We start from the raw sequence: 23,403 nt of genomic DNA on the forward strand, positions 1-23,403 counted from the left end.
AGTCGGGAAGTTTAATTTTTAAATGCACGCTTTCTGAAATACTTCCATAAACACTGCATTGGCCGGGAATCGAACCGGGGTCTCCCGCGTGGCAGGCGAGAATACTACCCCTGAACCACCAATGCTCACATTACGAACACATTCAAGTTTAAAGATAGTGCAATTAGTGTTTAATTTTTGTTAATAAAAGGCGAAGAACAACAAAGCACCTCATATTCTGAAGATAGAAACATAGAAACTTAGAAAGTAGGTGCAGGAGTAGGCCATTCGTCCCTTCCAGCCAGCACCACCATTCAATATGATCATGGCTGAGCATGCAACTTCACTTCCCCTTACTGATTTCTCTCCATGCCCCTTGATCACTTTAGCCGTAAGGGCCATATCTCACTGTCTTTTGAGTATATCTATCCAACTGGCTTCCACATCTTTCTGTGGTACAGAATTCCACAGGTTCACAATGATCTGAGTGAAGAAGATGCTCCTCGTGTCGGTCCTAAATGGTTTACACTTTATCCTTAGACAGTGACCGCTGGTACTGGGCTTCCTTTATTCGGACTGCGGGAACCTTTTTACGCCATCAAACCTGTCCATTCCCGACCAAATTTTAAATGTTTCTATGAGCTCCCCTCTCATTCTTCTAAATTCCAGCGAGTATAAGCCTCGTCGATCCAGTCTTTCTTCATGTCAGTCCTGCCATCCCTGGAATCAATCTGGTGAATATTCGCTACACTCCCTCAAAAGCAAGAATGTCCTTCCTCAGATTAGATGATCATAACTGCACGCAATACTCAAGGTCTGGTCTCAGCAAGGTGCTGTACAAGTCTCCATGCTCCGATACCCTAATCTCCTCGCTATGAAGGCCAGCATGACATTTGGCTTCCTTTACTGCATGCTGTACCTGTATGTATGAAAGACTTCAACGACTGATGTACCAAAATACCCAGGTCTCAATACCCCTCCGCTTTTACAAATCGGTCAACATTCAGATAACATTCTACCTTCAAGGTTTTGCCACCAAAGTGGATAAACTCACACTTATCTTCATTATATGGCATCTGCCATCCACCGAATCTGTCCAATTCCGCTGCAGCCTCCTAGCAGCTCGCACTGCAACCCAGCTTGGTGTGATTTGCAAAGTTGGAGATATTACATTGATGGAATTATTGAAAATCGCCACAGCTCGAGGAAACGGTACCGCCGCTCCTTTCTGCTCCTCCTTATTAAACTGCCGCCCAGACTTGCTCCCGCTCTTTCAACACCCGCTCATCTCTGCTGCCGTGCTGCAAACAGCAACTCCTGTGTGTTCTCGCTTTTGAAATTGCCGCTTCCCTCTGCTCGTGCTATTTGAAAAATAACTCAAATCCTTTACTCCCTCACGTTACAAGCGATCCTCACTGCTCCCGCTCTTTGTACCGAAGGATATCTGTGCCCCCGCTCATTTAACAGCCGCACCTCTCTGTGTACGCTCTTGAAACAGTCGGGAAGTTTAATTTTTAAATACACGCTTTCTGAAATACTTCCATAAACACTGCGTTGGCCGGGAATCGAACCCGGGTCTCCCGCGTGGCAGGCGAGAATTCTACCCCTGAACCACCAATGCTCACATTACGAACACATTCAAGTTTAAAGATAGTGCAATTAGTGTTTAATTTTTGTTAATAAAAGGCGAAGAACAACAAAGCACCTCATATTCTGAAGATAGAAACATAGAAACTTAGAAAGTAGGTGCTGGAGTAGGCCATTCGTCCCTTCCAGCCAGCACCACCATTCAATATGATCATGGCTGAGCATGCAACTTCACTTCCCCTTCCTGATTTCTCTCCATGCCCCTTGATCACTTTAGCCGTAAGGGCCATATCTCACTGTCTTTTGAGTATATCTATCCAACTGGCTTCCACATCTTTCTGTGGTACAGAATTCCACAGGTTCACAATGATCTGAGTGAAGAAGATGCTCCTCGTGTCGGTCCTAAATGGTTTACACTTTATCCTTAGACAGTGACCGCTGGTACTGGGCTTCCTTTATTCGGACTGCGGGAACCTTTTTACGCCATCAAACCTGTCCATTCCCGACCAAATTTTAAATGTTTCTATGAGCTCCCCTCTCATTCTTCTAAATTCCAGCGAGTATAAGCCTCGTCGATCCAGTCTTTCTTCATGTCAGTCCTGCCATCCCTGGAATCAATCTGGTGAATATTCGCTACACTCCCTCAAAAGCAAGAATGTCCTTCCTCAGATTAGATGATCATAACTGCACACAATACTCAAGGTCTGGTCTCAGCAAGGTGCTGTACAAGTCTCCATGCTCCGATACCCTAATCTCCTCGCTATGAAGGCCAGCATGACATTTGGCTTCCTTTACTGCATGCTGTACCTGTATGTATGAAAGACTTCAACGACTGATGTACCAAAATACCCAGGTCTCAATACCCCTCCGCTTTTACAAATCGGTCAACATTCAGATAACATTCTACCTTCAAGGTTTTGCCACCAAAGTGGATAAACTCACACTTATCTTCATTATATGGCATCTGCCATCCACCGAATCTGTCCAATTCCGCTGCAGCCTCCTAGCAGCTCGCACTGCAACCCAGCTTGGTGTGATTTGCAAAGTTGGAGATATTACATTGATGGAATTATTGAAAATCGCCACAGCTCGAGGAAACGGAACCGCCGCTCCTTTCTGCTCCTCCTTATTAAACTGCCGCCCAGACTTGCTCCCGCTCTTTCAACACCCGCTCATCTCTGCTGCCGTGCTGCAAACAGCCACTCCTGTGTGTCTCGCCTTTTAAATTGCCGCTTCCCTCTGCTCGTGCTATTTGAAAAATAACTCAAGTCCTTCACTCCCTCACGTTACAAGCGATCCTCACTGCTCCCGCTCTTTGTACCGAAGGATATCTGTGCCCCCGCTCATTTGACAGCCGCTCCTCTCTGTGTACGCTCTTGAAACAGTCGGGAAGTTTAATTTTTAAATGCACGCTTTCTGAAATACTTCCATAAACACTGCATTGGCCGGGAATCGAACCCGGGTCTCCCGCGTGGCAGGCGAGAATTCTACCCCTGAACCACCAATGCTCACATTACGAACACATTCAAGTTTAAAGATAGTGCAATTAGTGTTTAATTTTTGTTAATAAAAGGCGAAGAACAACAAAGCACCTCATATTCTGAAGATAGAAACAGAGAAACTTAGAAAGTAGGTGCAGGAGTAGGCCATTCGTCCCTTCCAGCCAGCACCACCATTCAATATGATCATGGCTGAGCATGCAACTTCACTTCCCCTTCCTGATTTCTCTCCATGGCGCTTGATCACTTTAGCCTTAAGGGCCATATCTTACTGTCTTTTGAGTATATCTATCCAACTGGCTTCCACATCTTTCTGTGGTACAGAATTCCACAGGTTCACAATGATCTGAGTGAAGAAGATGCTCCTCGTGTCGGTCCTAAATGGTTTACACTTTATCCTTAGACAGTGACCGCTGGTACTGGGCTTCCTTTATTCGGAATGCGGGAACCTTTTTACGCCATCAAACCTGTCCATTCCCGACCAAATTTTAAATCTTTCTATGAGCTCCCCTCTCATTCTTCTAAATTCCAGCGAGTATAAGCCTCGTCGATCCAGTCTTTCTTCATGTCAGTCCTGCCATCCCTGGAATCAATCTGGTGAATATTCGCTACACTCCCTCAAAAGCAAGAATGTCCTTCCTCAGATTAGATGATCATAACTGCACGCAATACTCAAGGTCTGGTCTCAGCAAGGTGCTGTACAAGTCTCCATGCTCCGATACCCTAATCTCCTTGCTATGAAGGCCAGCATGACATTTGGCTTCCTTTACTGCATGCTGTACCTGTATGTATGAAAGACTTCAACGACTGATGTACCAAAATACCCAGGTCTCAATACCCCTCCGCTTTTACAAATCGGTCAACATTCAGATAACATTCTACCTTCAAGGTTTTGCCACCAAAGTGGATAAACTCACACTTATCTTCATTATATGGCATCTGCCATCCACCGAATCTGTCCAATTCCGCTGCAGCCTCCTAGCAGCTCGCACTGCAACCCAGCTTGGTGTGATTTGCAAAGTTGGAGATATTACATTGATGGAATTATTGAAAATCGCCACAGCTCGAGGAAACGGTACCGCCGCTCCTTTCTGCTCCTCCTTATTAAACTGCCGCCCAGACTTGCTCCCGCTCTTTCAACACCCGCTCATCTCTGCTGCCGTGCTGCAAACAGCAACTCCTGTGTGTTCTCGCTTTTTAAATTGCCGCTTCCCTCTGCTCGTGCTATTTGAAAAATAACTCAAATCCTTTACTCCCTCACGTTACAAGCGATCCTCACTGCTCCCGCTCTTTGTACCGAAGGATATCTGTGCCCCCGCTCATTTAACAGCCGCTCCTCTCTGTGTACGCTCTTGAAACAGTCGGGAAGTTTAATTTTTAAATACACGCTTTCTGAAATACTTCCATAAACACTGCATTGGCCGGGAATCGAACCCGGGTCTCCCGCGTGGCAGGCGAGAATTCTACCCCTGAACCACCAATGCTCACATTACGAACACATTCAAGTTTAAAGATAGTGCAATTAGTGTTTAATTTTTGTTAATAAAAGGCGAAGAACAACAAAGCACCTCATATTCTGAAGATAGAAACATAGAAACTTAGAAAGTAGGTGCTGGAGTAGGCCATTCGTCCCTTCCAGCCAGCACCACCATTCAATATGATCATGGCTGAGCATGCAACTTCACTTCCCCTTCCTGATTTCTCTCCATGCCCCTTGATCACTTTAGCCGTAAGGGCCATATCTCACTGTCTTTTGAGTATATCTATCCAACTGGCTTCCACATCTTTCTGTGGTACAGAATTCCACAGGTTCACAATGATCTGAGTGAAGAAGATGCTCCTCGTGTCGGTCCTAAATGGTTTACACTTTATCCTTAGACAGTGACCGCTGGTACTGGGCTTCCTTTATTCGGACTGCGGGAACCTTTTTACGCCATCAAACCTGTCCATTCCCGACCAAATTTTAAATGTTTCTATGAGCTCCCCTCTCATTCTTCTAAATTCCAGCGAGTATAAGCCTCGTCGATCCAGTCTTTCTTCATGTCAGTCCTGCCATCCCTGGAATCAATCTGGTGAATATTCGCTACACTCCCTCAAAAGCAAGAATGTCCTTCCTCAGATTAGCTGATCATAACTGCACACAATACTCAAGGTCTGGTCTCAGCAAGGTGCTGTACAAGTCTCCATGCTCCGATACCCTACTCTCCTCGCTATGAAGGCCAGCATGACATTTGGCTTCCTTTACTGCATGCTGTACCTGTATGTATGAATGACTTCAACGACTGATGTACCAAAATACCCAGGTCTCAATACCCCTCCGCTTTTACAAATCGGTCAACATTCAGATAACATTCTACCTTCAAGGTTTTGCCACCAAAGTGGATAAACTCACACTTATCTTCATTATATGGCAACTGCCATCCACCGAATCTGTCCAATTCCGCTGCAGCCTCCTAGCAGCTCGCACTGCAACCCAGCTTGGTGTGATTTGCAAAGTTGGAGATATTACATTGATGGAATTATTGAAAATCGCCACAGCTCGAGGAAACGGTACCGCCGCTCCTTTCTGCTCCTCCTTATTAAACTGCCGCCCAGACTTGCTCCCATCTTTCAACACCCGCTCATCTCTGCTGCCGTGCTGCAAACAGCCACTCCTGTGTGTTCTCGCTTTTTAAATTGCCGCTTCCCTCTGCTCGTGCTATTTGAAAAATAACTCAAATCCTTTACTCCCTCACGTTACAAGCGATCCTCACTGCTCCCGCTCTTTGAACCGAAGGATATCTGTGCCCCCGCTCATTTAACAGCCACTCCTCTCTGTGTACGCTCTTGAAACAGTCGGGAAGTTTAATTTTTAAATGCACGCTTTCTGAAATACTTCCATAAACACTGCATTGGCCGGGAATCGAACCGGGGTCTCCCGCGTGGCAGGCGAGAATACTACCCCTGAACCACCAATGCTCACATTACGAACACATTCAAGTTTAAAGATAGTGCAATTAGTGTTTAATTTTTGTTAATAAAAGGCGAAGAACAACAAAGCACCTCATATTCTGAAGATAGAAACATTGAAACTTAGAAAGTAGGTGCAGGAGTAGGCCATTCGTCCCTTCCAGCCAGCACCACCATTCAATATGATCATGGCTGAGCATGCAACTTCACTTCCCCTTCCTGATTTCTCTCCATGCCCCTTGATCACTTTAGCCGTAAGGGCCATATCTTACTGTCTTTTGAGTATATCTATCCAACTGGCTTCCACATCTTTCTGTGGTACAGAATTCCACAGGTTCACAATGATCTGAGTGAAGAAGATGCTCCTCGTGTCGGTCCTAAATGGTTTACACTTTATCCTTAGACAGTGATCGCTGGTACTGGGCTTCCTTTATTCGGACTGCGGGAACCTTTTTACGCCATCAAACCTGTCCATTCCCGACCAAATTTTAAATGTTTCTATGAGCTCCCCTCTCATTCTTCTAAATTCCAGCGAGTATAAGCCTCGTCGATCCAGTCTTTCTTCATGTCAGTCCTGCCATCCCTGGAATCAATCTGGTGAATATTCGCTACACTCCCTCAAAAGCAAGAATGTCCTTCCTCAGATTAGATGATCATAACTGCACGCAATACTCAAGGTCTGGTCTCAGCAAGGTGCTGTACAAGTCTCCATGCTCCGATACCCTAATCTCCTCGCTATGAAGGCCAGCATGACATTTGGCTTCCTTTACTGCATGCTGTACCTGTATGTATGAATGAGTTCAACGACTGATGTACCAAAATACCCAGGTCTCAATACCCCTCCGCTTTTACAAATCGGTCAACATTCAGATAACATTCTACCTTCAAGGTTTTGCCACCAAAGTGGATAAACTCACACTTATCTTCATTATATGGCATCTGCCATCCACCGAATCTGTCCAATTCCGCTGCAGCCTCCTAGCAGCTCGCACTGCAACCCAGCTTGGTGTGATTTGCAAAGTTGGAGATATTACATTGATGGAATTATTGAAAATCGCCACAGCTCGAGGAAACGGTACCGCCGCTCCTTTCTGCTCCTCCTTATTAAACTGCCGCCCAGACTTGCTCCCGCTCTTTCAACACCCGCTCATCTCTGCTGCCGTGCTGCAAACAGCAACTCCTGTGTGTTCTCGCTTTTTAAATTGCCGCTTCCCTCTGCTCGTGCTATTTGAAAAATAACTCAAATCCTTTACTCCCTCACGTTACAAGCGATCCTCACTGCTCCCGCTCTTTGTACCGAAGGATATCTGTGCCCCCCGCTCATTTAACAGCCGCTCCTCTCTGTGTACGCTCTTGAAACAGTCGGGAAGTTTAATTTTTAAATACACGCTTTCTGAAATACTTCCATAAACACTGCATTGGCCGGGAATCGAACCCGGGACTCCCGCGTGGCAGGCGAGAATTCTACCCCTGAACCACCAATGCTCACATTACGAACACATTCAAGTTTAAAGATAGTGCAATTAGTGTTTAATTTTTGTTAATAAAAGGCGAAGAACAAGAAAGCACCTCATATTCTGAAGATAGAAACATAGAAACTTAGAAAGTAGGTGCTGGAGTAGGCCATTCGTCCCTTCCAGCCAGCACCACCATTCAATATGATCATGGCTGAGCATGCAACTTCACTTCCCCTTCCTGATTTCTCTCCATGCCCCTTGATCACTTTAGCCGTAAGGGCCATATCTCACTGTCTTTTGAGTATATCTATCCAACTGGCTTCCACATCTTTCTGTGGTACAGAATTCCACAGGTTCACAATGATCTGAGTGAAGAAGATGCTCCTCGTGTCGGTCCTAAATGGTTTACACTTTATCCTTAGACAGTGACCGCTGGTACTGGGCTTCCTTTATTCGGACTGCGGGAACCTTTTTACGCCATCAAACCTGTCCATTCCCGACCAAATTTTAAATGTTTCTATGAGCTCCCCTCTCATTCTTCTAAATTCCAGCGAGTATAAGCCTCGTCGATCCAGTCTTTCTTCATGTCAGTCCTGCCATCCCTGGAATCAATCTGGTGAATATTCGCTACACTCCCTCAAAAGCAAGAATGTCCTTCCTCAGATTAGATGATCATAACTGCACACAATACTCAAGGTCTGGTCTCAGCAAGGTGCTGTACAAGTCTCCATGCTCCGATACCCTACTCTCCTCGCTATGAAGGCCAGCATGACATTTGGCTTCCTTTACTGCATGCTGTACCTGTATGTATGAATGACTTCAACGACTGATGTACCAAAATACCCAGGTCTCAATACCCCTCCGCTTTTACAAATCGGTCAACATTCAGATAACATTCTACCTTCAAGGTTTTGCCACCAAAGTGGATAAACTCACACTTATCTTCATTATATGGCAACTGCCATCCACCGAATCTGTCCAATTCCGCTGCAGCCTCCTAGCAGCTCGCACTGCAACCCAGCTTGGTGTGATTTGCAAAGTTGGAGATATTACATTGATGGAATTATTGAAAATCGCCACAGCTCGAGGAAACGGTACCGCCGCTCCTTTCTGCTCCTCCTTATTAAACTGCCGCCCAGACTTGCTCCCGCTCTTTCAACACCCGCTCATCTCTGCTGCCGTGCTGCAAACAGCCACTCCTGTGTGTTCTCGCTTTTTAAATTGCCGCTTCCCTCTGCTCGTGCTATTTGAAAAATAACTCAAATCCTTTACTCCCTCACGTTACAAGCGATCCTCACTGCTCCCGCTCTTTATACCGAAGGATATCTGTGCCGCCGCTCATTTAACAGCCGCTCCTCTCTGTGTACGCTCTTGAAACAGTCGGGAAGTTTAATTTTTAAATACACGCTTTCTGAAATACTTCCATAAACACTGCATTGGCCGGGAATCGAACCCGGGTCTCCCGCGTGGCAGGCGAGAATTCTACCCCTGAACCACCAATGCTCACATTACGAACACATTCAAGTTTAAAGATAGTGCAATTAGTGTTTAATTTTTGTTAATAAAAGGCGAAGAACAACAAAGCACCTCATATTCTGAAGATAGAAACATAGAAACTTAGAAAGTAGGTGCAGGAGTAGGCCATTCGTCCCTTCCAGCCAGCACCACCATTCAATATGATCATGGCTGAGCATGCAACTTCACTTCCCCTTCCTGATTTCTCTCCATGCCCCTTGATCACTTTAGCCGTAAGGGCCATATCTCACTGTCTTTTGAGTATATCTATCCAACTGGCTTCCACATCTTTCTGTGGTACAGAATTCCACAGGTTCACAATGATCTGAGTGAAGAAGATGCTCCTCGTGTCGGTCCTAAATGGTTTACACTTTATCCTTAGACAGTGACCGCTGGTACTGGGCTTCCTTTATTCGGACTGCGGGAACCTTTTTACGCCATCAAACCTGTCCATTCCCGACCAAATTTTAAATGTTTCTATGAGCTCCCCTCTCATTCTTCTAAATTCCAGCGAGTATAAGCCTCGTCGATCCAGTCTTTCTTCATGTCAGTCCTGCCATCCCTGGAATCAATCTGGTGAATATTCGCTACACTCCCTCAAAAGCAAGAATGTCCTTCCTCAGATTAGATGATCATAACTGCACACAATACTCAAGGTCTGGTCTCAGCAAGGTGCTGTACAAGTCTCCATGCTCCGATACCCTAATCTCCTCGCTATGAAGGCCAGCATGACATTTGGCTTCCTTTACTGCATGCTGTACCTGTATGTATGAATGACTTCAACGACTGATGTACCAAAATACCCAGGTCTCAATACCCCTCCGCTTTTACAAATCGGTCAACATTCAGATAACATTCTACCTTCAAGGTTTTGCCACCAAAGTGGATAAACTCACACTTATCTTCATTATATGGCATCTGCCATCCACCGAATCTGTCCAATTCCGCTGCAGCCTCCTAGCAGCTCGCACTGCAACCCAGCTTGGTGTGATTTGCAAAGTTGGAGATATTACATTGATGGAATTATTGAAAATCGCCACAGCTCGAGGAAACGGTACCGCCGCTCCTTTCTGCTCCTCCTTGTTAAACTGCCGCCCAGACTTGCTCCCGCTCTTTCAACACCCGCTCATCTCTGCTGCCGTGCTGCAAACAGCCACTCCTGTGTGTCTCGCTTTTTAAATTGCCGCTTCCCTCTGCTCGTGCTATTTGAAAAATAACTCAAATCCTTTACTCCCTCACGTTACAAGCGATCCTCACTGCTCCCGCTCTTTATACCGAAGGATATCTGTGCCGCCGCTCATTTAACAGCCGCTCCTCTCTGTGTACGCTCTTGAAACAGTCGGGAAGTTTAATTTTTAAATACACGCTTTCTGAAATACTTCCATAAACACTGCATTGGCCGGGAATCAAACCCGGGTCTCCCGCGTGGCAGGCGAGAATTCTACCCCTGAACCACCAATGCTCACATTACGAACACATTCAAGTTTAAAGATAGTGCAATTAGTGTTTAATTTTTGTTAATAAAAGGCGAAGAACAACAAAGCACCTCATATTCTGAAGATAGAAACATAGAAACTTAGAAAGTAGGTGCTGGAGTAGGCCATTCGTCCCTTCCAGCCAGCACCACCATTCAATATGATCATGGCTGAGCATGCAACTTCACTTCCCCTTCCTGATTTCTCTCCATGCCCCTTGATCACTTTAGCCGTAAGGGCCATATCTCACTGTCTTTTGAGTATATCTATCCAACTGGCTTCCACATCTTTCTGTGGTACAGAATTCCACAGGTTCACAATGATCTGAGTGAAGAAGATGCTCCTCGTGTCGGTCCTAAATGGTTTACACTTTATCCTTAGACAGTGACCGCTGGTACTGGGCTTCCTTTATTCGGACTGCGGGAACCTTTTTACGCCATCAAACCTGTCCATTCCCGACCAAATTTTAAATGTTTCTATGAGCTCCCCTCTCATTCTTCTAAATTCCAGCGAGTATAAGCCTCGTCGATCCAGTCTTTCTTCATGTCAGTCCTGCCATCCCTGGAATCAATCTGGTGAATATTCGCTACACTCCCTCAAAAGCAAGAATGTCCTTCCTCAGATTAGATGATCATAACTGCACACAATACTCAAGGTCTGGTCTCAGCAAGGTGCTGTACAAGTCTCCATGCTCCGATACCCTACTCTCCTCGCTATGAAGGCCAGCATGACATTTGGCTTCCTTTACTGCATGCTGTACCTGTATGTATGAATGACTTCAACGACTGATGTACCAAAATACCCAGGTCTCAATACCCCTCCGCTTTTACAAATCGGTCAACATTCAGATAACATTCTACCTTCAAGGTTTTGCCACCAAAGTGGATAAACTCACACTTATCTTCATTATATGGCAACTGCCATCCACCGAATCTGTCCAATTCCGCTGCAGCCTCCTAGCAGCTCGCACTGCAACCCAGCTTGGTGTGATTTGCAAAGTTGGAGATATTACATTGATGGAATTATTGAAAATCGCCACAGCTCGAGGAAACGGTACCGCCGCTCCTTTCTGCTCCTCCTTATTAAACTGCCGCCCAGACTTGCTCCCATCTTTCAACACCCGCTCATCTCTGCTGCCGTGCTGCAAACAGCCACTCCTGTGTGTTCTCGCTTTTTAAATTGCCGCTTCCCTCTGCTCGTGCTATTTGAAAAATAACTCAAATCCTTTACTCCCTCACGTTACAAGCGATCCTCACTGCTCCCGCTCTTTGAACCGAAGGATATCTGTGCCCCCGCTCATTTAACAGCCACTCCTCTCTGTGTACGCTCTTGAAACAGTCGGGAAGTTTAATTTTTAAATGCACGCTTTCTGAAATACTTCCATAAACACTGCATTGGCCGGGAATCGAACCGGGGTCTCCCGCGTGGCAGGCGAGAATACTACCCCTGAACCACCAATGCTCACATTACGAACACATTCAAGTTTAAAGATAGTGCAATTAGTGTTTAATTTTTGTTAATAAAAGGCGAAGAACAACAAAGCACCTCATATTCTGAAGATAGAAACATTGAAACTTAGAAAGTAGGTGCAGGAGTAGGCCATTCGTCCCTTCCAGCCAGCACCACCATTCAATATGATCATGGCTGAGCATGCAACTTCACTTCCCCTTCCTGATTTCTCTCCATGCCCCTTGATCACTTTAGCCGTAAGGGCCATATCTTACTGTCTTTTGAGTATATCTATCCAACTGGCTTCCACATCTTTCTGTGGTACAGAATTCCACAGGTTCACAATGATCTGAGTGAAGAAGATGCTCCTCGTGTCGGTCCTAAATGGTTTACACTTTATCCTTAGACAGTGATCGCTGGTACTGGGCTTCCTTTATTCGGACTGCGGGAACCTTTTTACGCCATCAAACCTGTCCATTCCCGACCAAATTTTAAATGTTTCTATGAGCTCCCCTCTCATTCTTCTAAATTCCAGCGAGTATAAGCCTCGTCGATCCAGTCTTTCTTCATGTCAGTCCTGCCATCCCTGGAATCAATCTGGTGAATATTCGCTACACTCCCTCAAAAGCAAGAATGTCCTTCCTCAGATTAGATGATCATAACTGCACGCAATACTCAAGGTCTGGTCTCAGCAAGGTGCTGTACAAGTCTCCATGCTCCGATACCCTAATCTCCTCGCTATGAAGGCCAGCATGACATTTGGCTTCCTTTACTGCATGCTGTACCTGTATGTATGAATGAGTTCAACGACTGATGTACCAAAATACCCAGGTCTCAATACCCCTCCGCTTTTACAAATCGGTCAACATTCAGATAACATTCTACCTTCAAGGTTTTGCCACCAAAGTGGATAAACTCACACTTATCTTCATTATATGGCATCTGCCATCCACCGAATCTGTCCAATTCCGCTGCAGCCTCCTAGCAGCTCGCACTGCAACCCAGCTTGGTGTGATTTGCAAAGTTGGAGATATTACATTGATGGAATTATTGAAAATCGCCACAGCTCGAGGAAACGGTACCGCCGCTCCTTTCTGCTCCTCCTTATTAAACTGCCGCCCAGACTTGCTCCCGCTCTTTCAACACCCGCTCATCTCTGCTGCCGTGCTGCAAACAGCAACTCCTGTGTGTTCTCGCTTTTTAAATTGCCGCTTCCCTCTGCTCGTGCTATTTGAAAAATAACTCAAATCCTTTACTCCCTCACGTTACAAGCGATCCTCACTGCTCCCGCTCTTTGTACCGAAGGATATCTGTGCCCCCCGCTCATTTAACAGCCGCTCCTCTCTGTGTACGCTCTTGAAACAGTCGGGAAGTTTAATTTTTAAATACACGCTTTCTGAAATACTTCCATAAACACTGCATTGGCCGGGAATCGAACCCGGGACTCCCGCGTGGCAGGCGAGAATTCTACCCCTGAACCACCAATGCTCACATTACGAACACATTCAAGTTTAAAGATAGTGCAATTAGTGTTTAATTTTTGTTAATAAAAGGCGAAGAACAACAAAGCACCTCATATTCTGAAGATAGAAACATAGAAACTTAGAAAGTAGGTGCTGGAGTAGGCCATTCGTCCCTTCCAGCCAGCACCACCATTCAATATGATCATGGCTGAGCATGCAACTTCACTTCCCCTTCCTGATTTCTCTCCATGCCCCTTGATCACTTTAGCCGTAAGGGCCATATCTCACTGTCTTTTGAGTATATCTATCCAACTGGCTTCCACATCTTTCTGTGGTACAGAATTCCACAGGTTCACAATGATCTGAGTGAAGAAGATGCTCCTCGTGTCGGTCCTAAATGGTTTACACTTTATCCTTAGACAGTGACCGCTGGTACTGGGCTTCCTTTATTCGGACTGCGGGAACCTTTTTACGCCATCAAACCTGTCCATTCCCGACCAAATTTTAAATGTTTCTATGAGCTCCCCTCTCATTCTTCTAAATTCCAGCGAGTATAAGCCTCGTCGATCCAGTCTTTCTTCATGTCAGTCCTGCCATCCCTGGAATCAATCTGGTGAATATTCGCTACACTCCCTCAAAAGCAAGAATGTCCTTCCTCAGATTAGATGATCATAACTGCACACAATACTCAAGGTCTGGTCTCAGCAAGGTGCTGTACAAGTCTCCATGCTCCGATACCCTACTCTCCTCGCTATGAAGGCCAGCATGACATTTGGCTTCCTTTACTGCATGCTGTACCTGTATGTATGAATGACTTCAACGACTGATGTACCAAAATACCCAGGTCTCAATACCCCTCCGCTTTTACAAATCGGTCAACATTCAGATAACATTCTACCTTCAAGGTTTTGCCACCAAAGTGGATAAACTCACACTTATCTTCATTATATGGCAACTGCCATCCACCGAATCTGTCCAATTCCGCTGCAGCCTCCTAGCAGCTCGCACTGCAACCCAGCTTGGTGTGATTTGCAAAGTTGGAGATATTACATTGATGGAATTATTGAAAATCGCCACAGCTCGAGGAAACGGTACCGCCGCTCCTTTCTGCTCCTCCTTATTAAACTGCCGCCCAGACTTGCTCCCGCTCTTTCAACACCCGCTCATCTCTGCTGCCGTGCTGCAAACAGCCACTCTTGTGTGTTCTCGCTTTTTAAATTGCCGCTTCCCTCTGCTCGTGCTATTTGAAAAATAACTCAAATCCTTTACTCCCTCACGTTACAAGCGATCCTCACTGCTCCCGCTCTTTGTACCGAAGGATATCTGTGCCCCCGCTCATTTAACAGCCACTCCTCTCTGTGTACGCTCTTGAAACAGTCGGGAAGTTTAATTTTTAAATGCACGCTTTCTGAAATACTTCCATAAACACTGCATTGGCCGGGAATCGAACCCGGGTCTCCCGCGTGGCAGGCGAGAATTCTACCCCTGAACCACCAATGCTCACATTACGAACGCATTCAAGTTTAAAGATAGTGCAATTAGTGTTTAATTTTTGTTGATAAAAGGCGAAGAACAACAAAGCACCTCATATTCTGAAGATAGAAACATAGAAACTTAGAAAGTAGGTGCAGGAGTAGGCCATTCGTCCCTTCCAGCCAGCACCACCATTCAATATGATCATGGCTGAGCATGCAACTTCACTTCCCCTTCCTGATTTCTCTCCATGCCCCTTGATCACTTTAGCCGTAAGGGCCATATCTCACTGTCTTTTGAGTATATCTATCCAACTGGCTTCCACATCTTTCTGTGGTACAGAATTCCACAGGTTCACAATGATCTGAGTGAAGAAGATGCTCCTCGTGTCGGTCCTAAATGGTTTACACTTTATCCTTAGACAGTGACCGCTGGTACTGGGCTTCCTTTATTCGGACTGCGGGAACCTTTTTACGCCATCAAACCTGTCCATTCCCGACCAAATTTTAAATGTTTCTATGAGCTCCCCTCTCATTCTTCTAAATTCCAGCGAGTATAAGCCTCGTCGATCCAGTCTTTCTTCATGTCAGTCCTGCCATCCCTGGAATCAATCTGGTGAATATTCGCTACACTCCCTCAAAAGCAAGAATGTCCTTCCTCAGATTAGATGATCATAACTGCACACAATACTCAAGGTCTGGTCTCAGCAAGGTGCTGTACAAGTCTCCATGCTCCGATACCCTAATCTCCTCGCTATGAAGGCCAGCATGACATTTGGCTTCCTTTACTGCATGCTGTACCTGTATGTATGAATGACTTCAACGACTGATGTACCAAAATACCCAGGTCTCAATACCCCTCCGCTTTTACAAATCGGTCAACATTCAGATAACATTCTACCTTCAAGGTTTTGCCACCAAAGTGGATAAACTCACACTTATCTTCATTATATGGCATCTGCCATCCACCGAATCTGTCCAATTCCGCTGCAGCCTCCTAGCAGCTCGCACTGCAACCCAGCTTGGTGTGATTTGCAAAGTTGGAGATATTACATTGATGGAATTATTGAAAATCGCCACAGCTCGAGGAAACGGTACCGCCGCTCCTTTCTGCTCCTCCTTATTAAACTGCCGCCCAGACTTGCTCCCGCTCTTTCAACACCCGCTCATCTCTGCTGCCGTGCTGCAAACAGCCACTCCTGTGTGTTTCTCGCTTTTTAAATTGCCGCTTCCCTCTGCTCGTGCTATTTGAAAAATAACTCAAATCCTTTACTCCCTCACGTTACAAGCGATCCTCACTGCTCCCGCTCTTTGTACCGAAGGATATCTGTGCCCCCGCTCATTTAACAGCCGCTCCTCTCTGTGTACGCTCTTGAAACAGTCGGGAAGTTTAATTTTTAAATACACGCTTTCTGAAATACTTCCATAAACACTGCATTGGCCGGGAATCGAACCCGGGTCTCCCGCGTGGCAGGCGAGAATACTACCCCTGAACCACCAATGCTCACATTACGAACACATTCAAGTTTAAAGATAGTGCAATTAGTGTTTAATTTTTGTTAATAAAAGGCGAAGAACAACAAAGCACCTCATATTCTGAAGATAGAAACATAGAAACTTAGAAAGTAGGTGCAGGAGTAGGCCATTCGTCCCTTCCAGCCAGCACCACCATTCAATATGATCATGGCTGAGCATGCAACTTCACTTCCCCTTCCTGATTTCTCTCCATGCCCCTTGATCACTTTAGCCGTAAGGGCCATATCTCACTGTCTTTTGAGTATATCTATCCAACTGGCTTCCACATCTTTCTGTGGTACAGAATTCCACAGGTTCACAATGATCTGAGTGAAGAAGATGCTCCTCGTGTCGGTCCTAAATGGTTTACACTTTATCCTTAGACAGTGACCGCTGGTACTGGGCTTCCTTTATTCGGACTGCGGGAACCTTTTTACGCCATCAAACCTGTCCATTCCCGACCAAATTTTAAATGTTTCTATGAGCTCCCCTCTCATTCTTCTAAATTCCAGCGAGTATAAGCCTCGTCGATCCAGTCTTTCTTCATGTCAGTCCTGCCATCCCTGGAATCAATCTGGTGAATATTCGCTACACTCCCTCAAAAGCAAGAATGTCCTTCCTCAGATTAGATGATCATAACTGCACACAATACTCAAGGTCTGGTCTCAGCAAGGTGCTGTACAAGTCTCCATGCTCCGATACCCTAATCTCCTCGCTATGAAGGCCAGCATGACATTTGGCTTCCTTTACTGCATGCTGTACCTGTATGTATGAATGACTTCAACGACTGATGTACCAAAATACCCAGGTCTCAATACCCCTCCGCTTTTACAAATCGGTCAACATTCAGATAACATTCTACCTTCAAGGTTTTGCCACCAAAGTGGATAAACTCACACTTATCTTCATTATATGGCATCTGCCATCCACCGAATCTGTCCAATTCCGCTGCAGCCTCCTAGCAGCTCGCACTGCAACCCAGCTTGGTGTGATTTGCAAAGTTGGAGATATTACATTGATGGAATTATTGAAAATCGCCACAGCTCGAGGAAACGGTACCGCCGCTCCTTTCTGCTCCTCCTTATTAAACTGCCGCCCAGACTTGCTCCCGCTCTTTCAACACCCGCTCATCTCTGCTGCCGTGCTGCAAACAGCCACTCCTGTGTGTTCTCGCTTTTTAAATTGCCGCTTCCCTCTGCTCGTGCTATTTGAAAAATAACTCAAATCCTTTACTCCCTCACGTTACAAGCGATCCTCACTGCTCCCGCTCTTTATACCGAAGGATATCTGTGCCGCCGCTCATTTAACAGCCGCTCCTCTCTGTGTACGCTCTTGAAACAGTCGGGAAGTTTAATTTTTAAATACACGCTTTCTGAAATACTTCCATAAACACTGCATTGGCCGGGAATCGAACCCGGGTCTCCCGCGTGGCAGGCGAGAATTCTACCCCTGAACCACCAATGCTCACATTACGAACACATTCAAGTTTAAAGATAGTGCAATTAGTGTTTAATTTTTGTTAATAAAAGGCGAAGAACAACAAAGCACCTCATATTCTGAAGATAGAAACATAGAAACTTAGAAAGTAGGTGCAGGAGTAGGCCATTCGTCCCTTCCAGCCAGCACCACCATTCAATATGATCATGGCTGAGCATGCAACTTCACTTCCCCTTCCTGATTTCTCTCCATGCCCCTTGATCACTTTAGCCGTAAGGGCCATATCTCACTGTCTTTTGAGTATATCTATCCAACTGGCTTCCACATCTTTCTGTGGTACAGAATTCCACAGGTTCACAATGATCTGAGTGAAGAAGATGCTCCTCGTGTCGGTCCTAAATGGTTTACACTTTATCCTTAGACAGTGACCGCTGGTACTGGGCTTCCTTTATTCGGACTGCGGGAACCTTTTTACGCCATCAAACCTGTCCATTCCCGACCAAATTTTAAATGTTTCTATGAGCTCCCCTCTCATTCTTCTAAATTCCAGCGAGTATAAGCCTCGTCGATCCAGTCTTTCTTCATGTCAGTCCTGCCATCCCTGGAATCAATCTGGTGAATATTCGCTACACTCCCTCAAAAGCAAGAATGTCCTTCCTCAGATTAGATGATCATAACTGCACACAATACTCAAGGTCTGGTCTCAGCAAGGTGCTGTACAAGTCTCCATGCTCCGATACCCTAATCTCCTCGCTATGAAGGCCAGCATGACATTTGGCTTCCTTTACTGCATGCTGTACCTGTATGTATGAATGACTTCAACGACTGATGTACCAAAATACCCAGGTCTCAATACCCCTCCGCTTTTACAAATCGGTCAACATTCAGATAACATTCTACCTTCAAGGTTTTGCCACCAAAGTGGATAAACTCACACTTATCTTCATTATATGGCATCTGCCATCCACCGAATCTGTCCAATTCCGCTGCAGCCTCCTAGCAGCTCGCACTGCAACCCAGCTTGGTGTGATTTGCAAAGTTGGAGATATTACATTGATGGAATTATTGAAAATCGCCACAGCTCGAGGAAACGGTACCGCCGCTCCTTTCTGCTCCTCCTTGTTAAACTGCCGCCCAGACTTGCTCCCGCTCTTTCAACACCCGCTCATCTCTGCTGCCGTGCTGCAAACAGCCACTCCTGTGTGTTCTCGCTTTTTAAATTGCCGCTTCCCTCTGCTCGTGCTATTTGAAAAATAACTCAAATCCTTTACTCCCTCACGTTACAAGCGATCCTCACTGCTCCCGCTCTTTATACCGAAGGATATCTGTGCCGCCGCTCATTTAACAGCCGCTCCTCTCTGTGTACGCTCTTGAAACAGTCGGGAAGTTTAATTTTTAAATACACGCTTTCTGAAATACTTCCATAAACACTGCATTGGCCGGGAATCGAACCCGGGTCTCCCGCGTGGCAGGCGAGAATACTACCCCTGAACCACCAATGCTCACATTACGAACACATTCAAGTTTAAAGATAGTGCAATTAGTGTTTAATTTTTGTTAATAAAAGGCGAAGAACAACAAGGCACCTCATATTCTGAAGATAGAAACATAGAAACTTAGAAAGTAGGTGCAGGAGTAGGCCATTCGTCCCTTCCAGCCAGCACCACCATTCAATATGATCATGGCTGAGCATGCAACTTCACTTCCCCTTCCTGATTTCTCTCCATGCCCCTTGATCACTTTAGCCGTAAGGGCCATATCTCACTGTCTTTTGAGTATATCTATCCAACTGGCTTCCACATCTTTCTGTGGTACAGAATTCCACAGGTTCACAATGATCTGAGTGAAGAAGATGCTCCTCGTGTCGGTCCTAAATGGTTTACACTTTATCCTTAGACAGTGACCGCTGGTACTGGGCTTCCTTTATTCGGACTGCGGGAACCTTTTTACGCCATCAAACCTGTCCATTCCCGACCAAATTTTAAATGTTTCTATGAGCTCCCCTCTCATTCTTCTAAATTCCAGCGAGTATAAGCCTCGTCGATCCAGTCTTTCTTCATGTCAGTCCTGCCATCCCTGGAATCAATCTGGTGAATATTCGCTACACTCCCTCAAAAGCAAGAATGTCCTTCCTCAGATTAGATGATCATAACTGCACACAATACTCAAGGTCTGGTCTCAGCAAGGTGCTGTACAAGTCTCCATGCTCCGATACCCTAATCTCCTCGCTATGAAGGCCAGCATGACATTTGGCTTCCTTTACTGCATGCTGTACCTGTATGTATGAATGACTTCAACGACTGATGTACCAAAATACCCAGGTCTCAATACCCCTCCGCTTTTACAAATCGGTCAACATTCAGATAACATTCTACCTTCAAGGTTTTGCCACCAAAGTGGATAAACTCACACTTATCTTCATTATATGGCATCTGCCATCCACCGAATCTGTCCAATTCCGCTGCAGCCTCCTAGCAGCTCGCACTGCAACCCAGCTTGGTGTGATTTGCAAAGTTGGAGATATTACATTGATGGAATTATTGAAAATCGCCACAGCTCGAGGAAACGGTACCGCCGCTCCTTTCTGCTCCTCCTTGTTAAACTGCCGCCCAGACTTGCTCCCGCTCTTTCAACACCCGCTCATCTCTGCTGCCGTGCTGCAAACAGCCACTCCTGTGTGTTCTCGCTTTTTAAATTGCCGCTTCCCTCTGCTCGTGCTATTTGAAAAATAACTCAAATCCTTTACTCCCTCACGTTACAAGCGATCCTCACTGCTCCCGCTCTTTATACCGAAGGATATCTGTGCCGCCGCTCATTTAACAGCCGCTCCTCTCTGTGTACGCTCTTGAAACAGTCGGGAAGTTTAATTTTTAAATACACGCTTTCTGAAATACTTCCATAAACACTGCATTGGCCGGGAATCGAACCCGGGTCTCCCGCGTGGCAGGCGAGAATACTACCCCTGAACCACCAATGCTCACATTACGAACACATTCAAGTTTAAAGATAGTGCAATTAGTGTTTAATTTTTGTTAATAAAAGGCGAAGAACAACAAGGCACCTCATATTCTGAAGATAGAAACATAGAAACTTAGAAAGTAGGTGCAGGAGTAGGCCATTCGTCCCTTCCAGCCAGCACCACCATTCAATATGATCATGGCTGAGCATGCAACTTCACTTCCCCTTCCTGATTTCTCTCCATGCCCCTTGATCACTTTAGCCGTAAGGGCCATATCTCACTGTCTTTTGAGTATATCTATCCAACTGGCTTCCACATCTTTCTGTGGTACAGAATTCCACAGGTTCACAATGATCTGAGTGAAGAAGATGCTCCTCGTGTCGGTCCTAAATGGTTTACACTTTATCCTTAGACAGTGACCGCTGGTACTGGGCTTCCTTTATTCGGACTGCGGGAACCTTTTTACGCCATCAAACCTGTCCATTCCCGACCAAATTTTAAATGTTTCTATGAGCTCCCCTCTCATTCTTCTAAATTCCAGCGAGTATAAGCCTCGTCGATCCAGTCTTTCTTCATGTCAGTCCTGCCATCCCTGGAATCAATCTGGTGAATATTCGCTACACTCCCTCAAAAGCAAGAATGTCCTTCCTCAGATTAGATGATCATAACTGCACACAATACTCAAGGTCTGGTCTCAGCAAGGTGCTGTACAAGTCTCCATGCTCCGATACCCTAATCTCCTCGCTATGAAGGCCAGCATGACATTTGGCTTCCTTTACTGCATGCTGTACCTGTATGTATGAATGACTTCAACGACTGATGTACCAAAATACCCAGGTCTCAATACCCCTCCGCTTTTACAAATCGGTCAACATTCGGATAACATTCTACCTTCAAGGTTTTGCCACCAAAGTGGATAAACTCAAACTTATCTTCATTATATGGCATCTGCCATCCACCGAATCTGTCCAATTCCGCTGCAGCCTCCTAGCAGCTCGCACTGCAACCCAGCTTGGTGTGATTTGCAAAGTTGGAGATATTACATTGATGGAATTATTGAAAATCGCCACAGCTCGAGGAAACGGTACCGCCGCTCCTTTCTGCTCCTCCTTGTTAAACTGCCGCCCAGACTTGCTCCCGCTCTTTCAACACCCGCTCATCTCTGCTGCCGTGCTGCAAACAGCCACTCCTGTGTGTCTCGCTTTTTAAATTGCCGCTTCCCTCTGCTCGTGCTATTTGAAAAATAACTCAAATCCTTTACTCCCTCACGTTACAAGCGATCCTCACTGCTCCCGCTCTTTGTACCGAAGGATATCTGTGCCGCCGCTCATTTAACAGCCGCTCCTCTCTGTGTACGCTCTTGAAACAGTCGGGAAGTTTAATTTTTAAATACACGCTTTCTGAAATACTTCCATAAACACTGCATTGGCCGGGAATCGAACCCGGGTCTCCCGCGTGGCAGGCGAGAATACTACCCCTGAACCACCAATGCTCACATTACGAACACATTCAAGTTTAAAGATAGTGCAATTGGTGTTTAATTTTTGTTAATAAAAGGCGAAGAACAACAAAGCACCTCATATTCTGAAGATAGAAACATAGAAACTTAGAAAGTAGGTGCAGGAGTAGGCCATTCGTCCCTTCCAGCCAGCACCACCATTCAATATGATCATGGCTGAGCATGCAACTTCACTTCCCCTTCCTGATTTCTCTCCATGCCCCTTGATCACTTTAGCCGTAAGGGCCATATCTCACTGTCTTTTGAGTATATCTATCCAACTGGCTTCCACATCTTTCTGTGGTACAGAATTCCACAGGTTCACAATGATCTGAGTGAAGAAGATGCTCCTCGTGTCGGTCCTAAATGGTTTACACTTTATCCTTAGACAGTGACCGCTGGTACTGGGCTTCCTTTATTCGGACTGCGGGAACCTTTTTACGCCATCAAACCTGTCCATTCCCGACCAAATTTTAAATGTTTCTATGAGCTCCCCTCTCATTCTTCTAAATTCCAGCGAGTATAAGCCTCGTCGATCCAGTCTTTCTTCATGTCAGTCCTGCCATCCCTGGAATCAATCTGGTGAATATTCGCTACACTCCCTCAAAAGCAAGAATGTCCTTCCTCAGATTAGATGATCATAACTGCACACAATACTCAAGGTCTGGTCTCAGCAAGGTGCTGTACAAGTCTCCATGCTCCGATACCCTAATCTCCTCGCTATGAAGGCCAGCATGACATTTGGCTTCCTTTACTGCATGCTGTACCTGTATGTATGAATGACTTCAACGACTGATGTACCAAAATACCCAGGTCTCAATACCCCTCCGCTTTTACAAATCGGTCAACATTCAGATAACATTCTACCTTCAAGGTTTTGCCACCAAAGTGGATAAACTCACACTTATCTTCATTATATGGCATCTGCCATCCACCGAATCTGTCCAATTCCGCTGCAGCCTCCTAGCAGCTCGCACTGCAACCCAGCTTGGTGTGATTTGCAAAGTTGGAGATATTACATTGATGGAATTATTGAAAATCGCCACAGCTCGAGGAAACGGTACCGCCGCTCCTTTCTGCTCCTCCTTGTTAAACTGCCGCCCAGACTTGCTCCCGCTCTTTCAACACCCGCTCATCTCTGCTGCCGTG

At 45.7% G+C, this 23,403-nt stretch overlaps 13 non-coding genes across 13 annotated transcripts; all 13 read right to left on the reverse strand.

The window, feature by feature from the left end:
* Positions 1-1,529: 1,529 nt before the first annotated feature.
* Positions 1,530-1,600, reverse strand: trnag-gcc (transfer RNA glycine (anticodon GCC)). The gene has a single exon. It is a non-coding gene; the product is annotated as a tRNA-Gly (tRNA).
* Positions 1,601-3,003: 1,403 nt separating this feature from the next.
* Positions 3,004-3,074, reverse strand: trnag-gcc (transfer RNA glycine (anticodon GCC)). The gene has a single exon. It is a non-coding gene; the product is annotated as a tRNA-Gly (tRNA).
* Positions 3,075-4,478: 1,404 nt separating this feature from the next.
* On the reverse strand, positions 4,479-4,549 carry trnag-gcc (transfer RNA glycine (anticodon GCC)). The gene has a single exon. It is a non-coding gene; the product is annotated as a tRNA-Gly (tRNA).
* A 2,879-nt stretch (positions 4,550-7,428) lies between these two features.
* On the reverse strand, positions 7,429-7,499 carry trnag-gcc (transfer RNA glycine (anticodon GCC)). The gene has a single exon. It is a non-coding gene; the product is annotated as a tRNA-Gly (tRNA).
* A 1,404-nt stretch (positions 7,500-8,903) lies between these two features.
* trnag-gcc (transfer RNA glycine (anticodon GCC)) lies at positions 8,904-8,974 on the reverse strand. Its single transcript has one exon. It is a non-coding gene; the product is annotated as a tRNA-Gly (tRNA).
* A 1,403-nt stretch (positions 8,975-10,377) lies between these two features.
* trnag-gcc (transfer RNA glycine (anticodon GCC)) lies at positions 10,378-10,448 on the reverse strand. Its single transcript has one exon. It is a non-coding gene; the product is annotated as a tRNA-Gly (tRNA).
* Positions 10,449-13,327: 2,879 nt separating this feature from the next.
* Positions 13,328-13,398, reverse strand: trnag-gcc (transfer RNA glycine (anticodon GCC)). Its single transcript has one exon. It is a non-coding gene; the product is annotated as a tRNA-Gly (tRNA).
* Positions 13,399-14,802: 1,404 nt separating this feature from the next.
* trnag-gcc (transfer RNA glycine (anticodon GCC)) lies at positions 14,803-14,873 on the reverse strand. Its single transcript has one exon. It is a non-coding gene; the product is annotated as a tRNA-Gly (tRNA).
* A 1,405-nt stretch (positions 14,874-16,278) lies between these two features.
* Positions 16,279-16,349, reverse strand: trnag-gcc (transfer RNA glycine (anticodon GCC)). Its single transcript has one exon. It is a non-coding gene; the product is annotated as a tRNA-Gly (tRNA).
* A 1,404-nt stretch (positions 16,350-17,753) lies between these two features.
* Positions 17,754-17,824, reverse strand: trnag-gcc (transfer RNA glycine (anticodon GCC)). The gene has a single exon. It is a non-coding gene; the product is annotated as a tRNA-Gly (tRNA).
* A 1,404-nt stretch (positions 17,825-19,228) lies between these two features.
* On the reverse strand, positions 19,229-19,299 carry trnag-gcc (transfer RNA glycine (anticodon GCC)). Its single transcript has one exon. It is a non-coding gene; the product is annotated as a tRNA-Gly (tRNA).
* Positions 19,300-20,703: 1,404 nt separating this feature from the next.
* trnag-gcc (transfer RNA glycine (anticodon GCC)) lies at positions 20,704-20,774 on the reverse strand. The gene has a single exon. It is a non-coding gene; the product is annotated as a tRNA-Gly (tRNA).
* A 1,403-nt stretch (positions 20,775-22,177) lies between these two features.
* trnag-gcc (transfer RNA glycine (anticodon GCC)) lies at positions 22,178-22,248 on the reverse strand. The gene has a single exon. It is a non-coding gene; the product is annotated as a tRNA-Gly (tRNA).
* Positions 22,249-23,403: the final 1,155 nt, after the last annotated feature.

This window comes from Pristiophorus japonicus, unplaced genomic scaffold, assembly GCF_044704955.1.
Source record: "Pristiophorus japonicus isolate sPriJap1 unplaced genomic scaffold, sPriJap1.hap1 HAP1_SCAFFOLD_270, whole genome shotgun sequence".
In the NCBI taxonomy this organism is placed as follows: Eukaryota; Metazoa; Chordata; class Chondrichthyes; family Pristiophoridae; genus Pristiophorus; species Pristiophorus japonicus.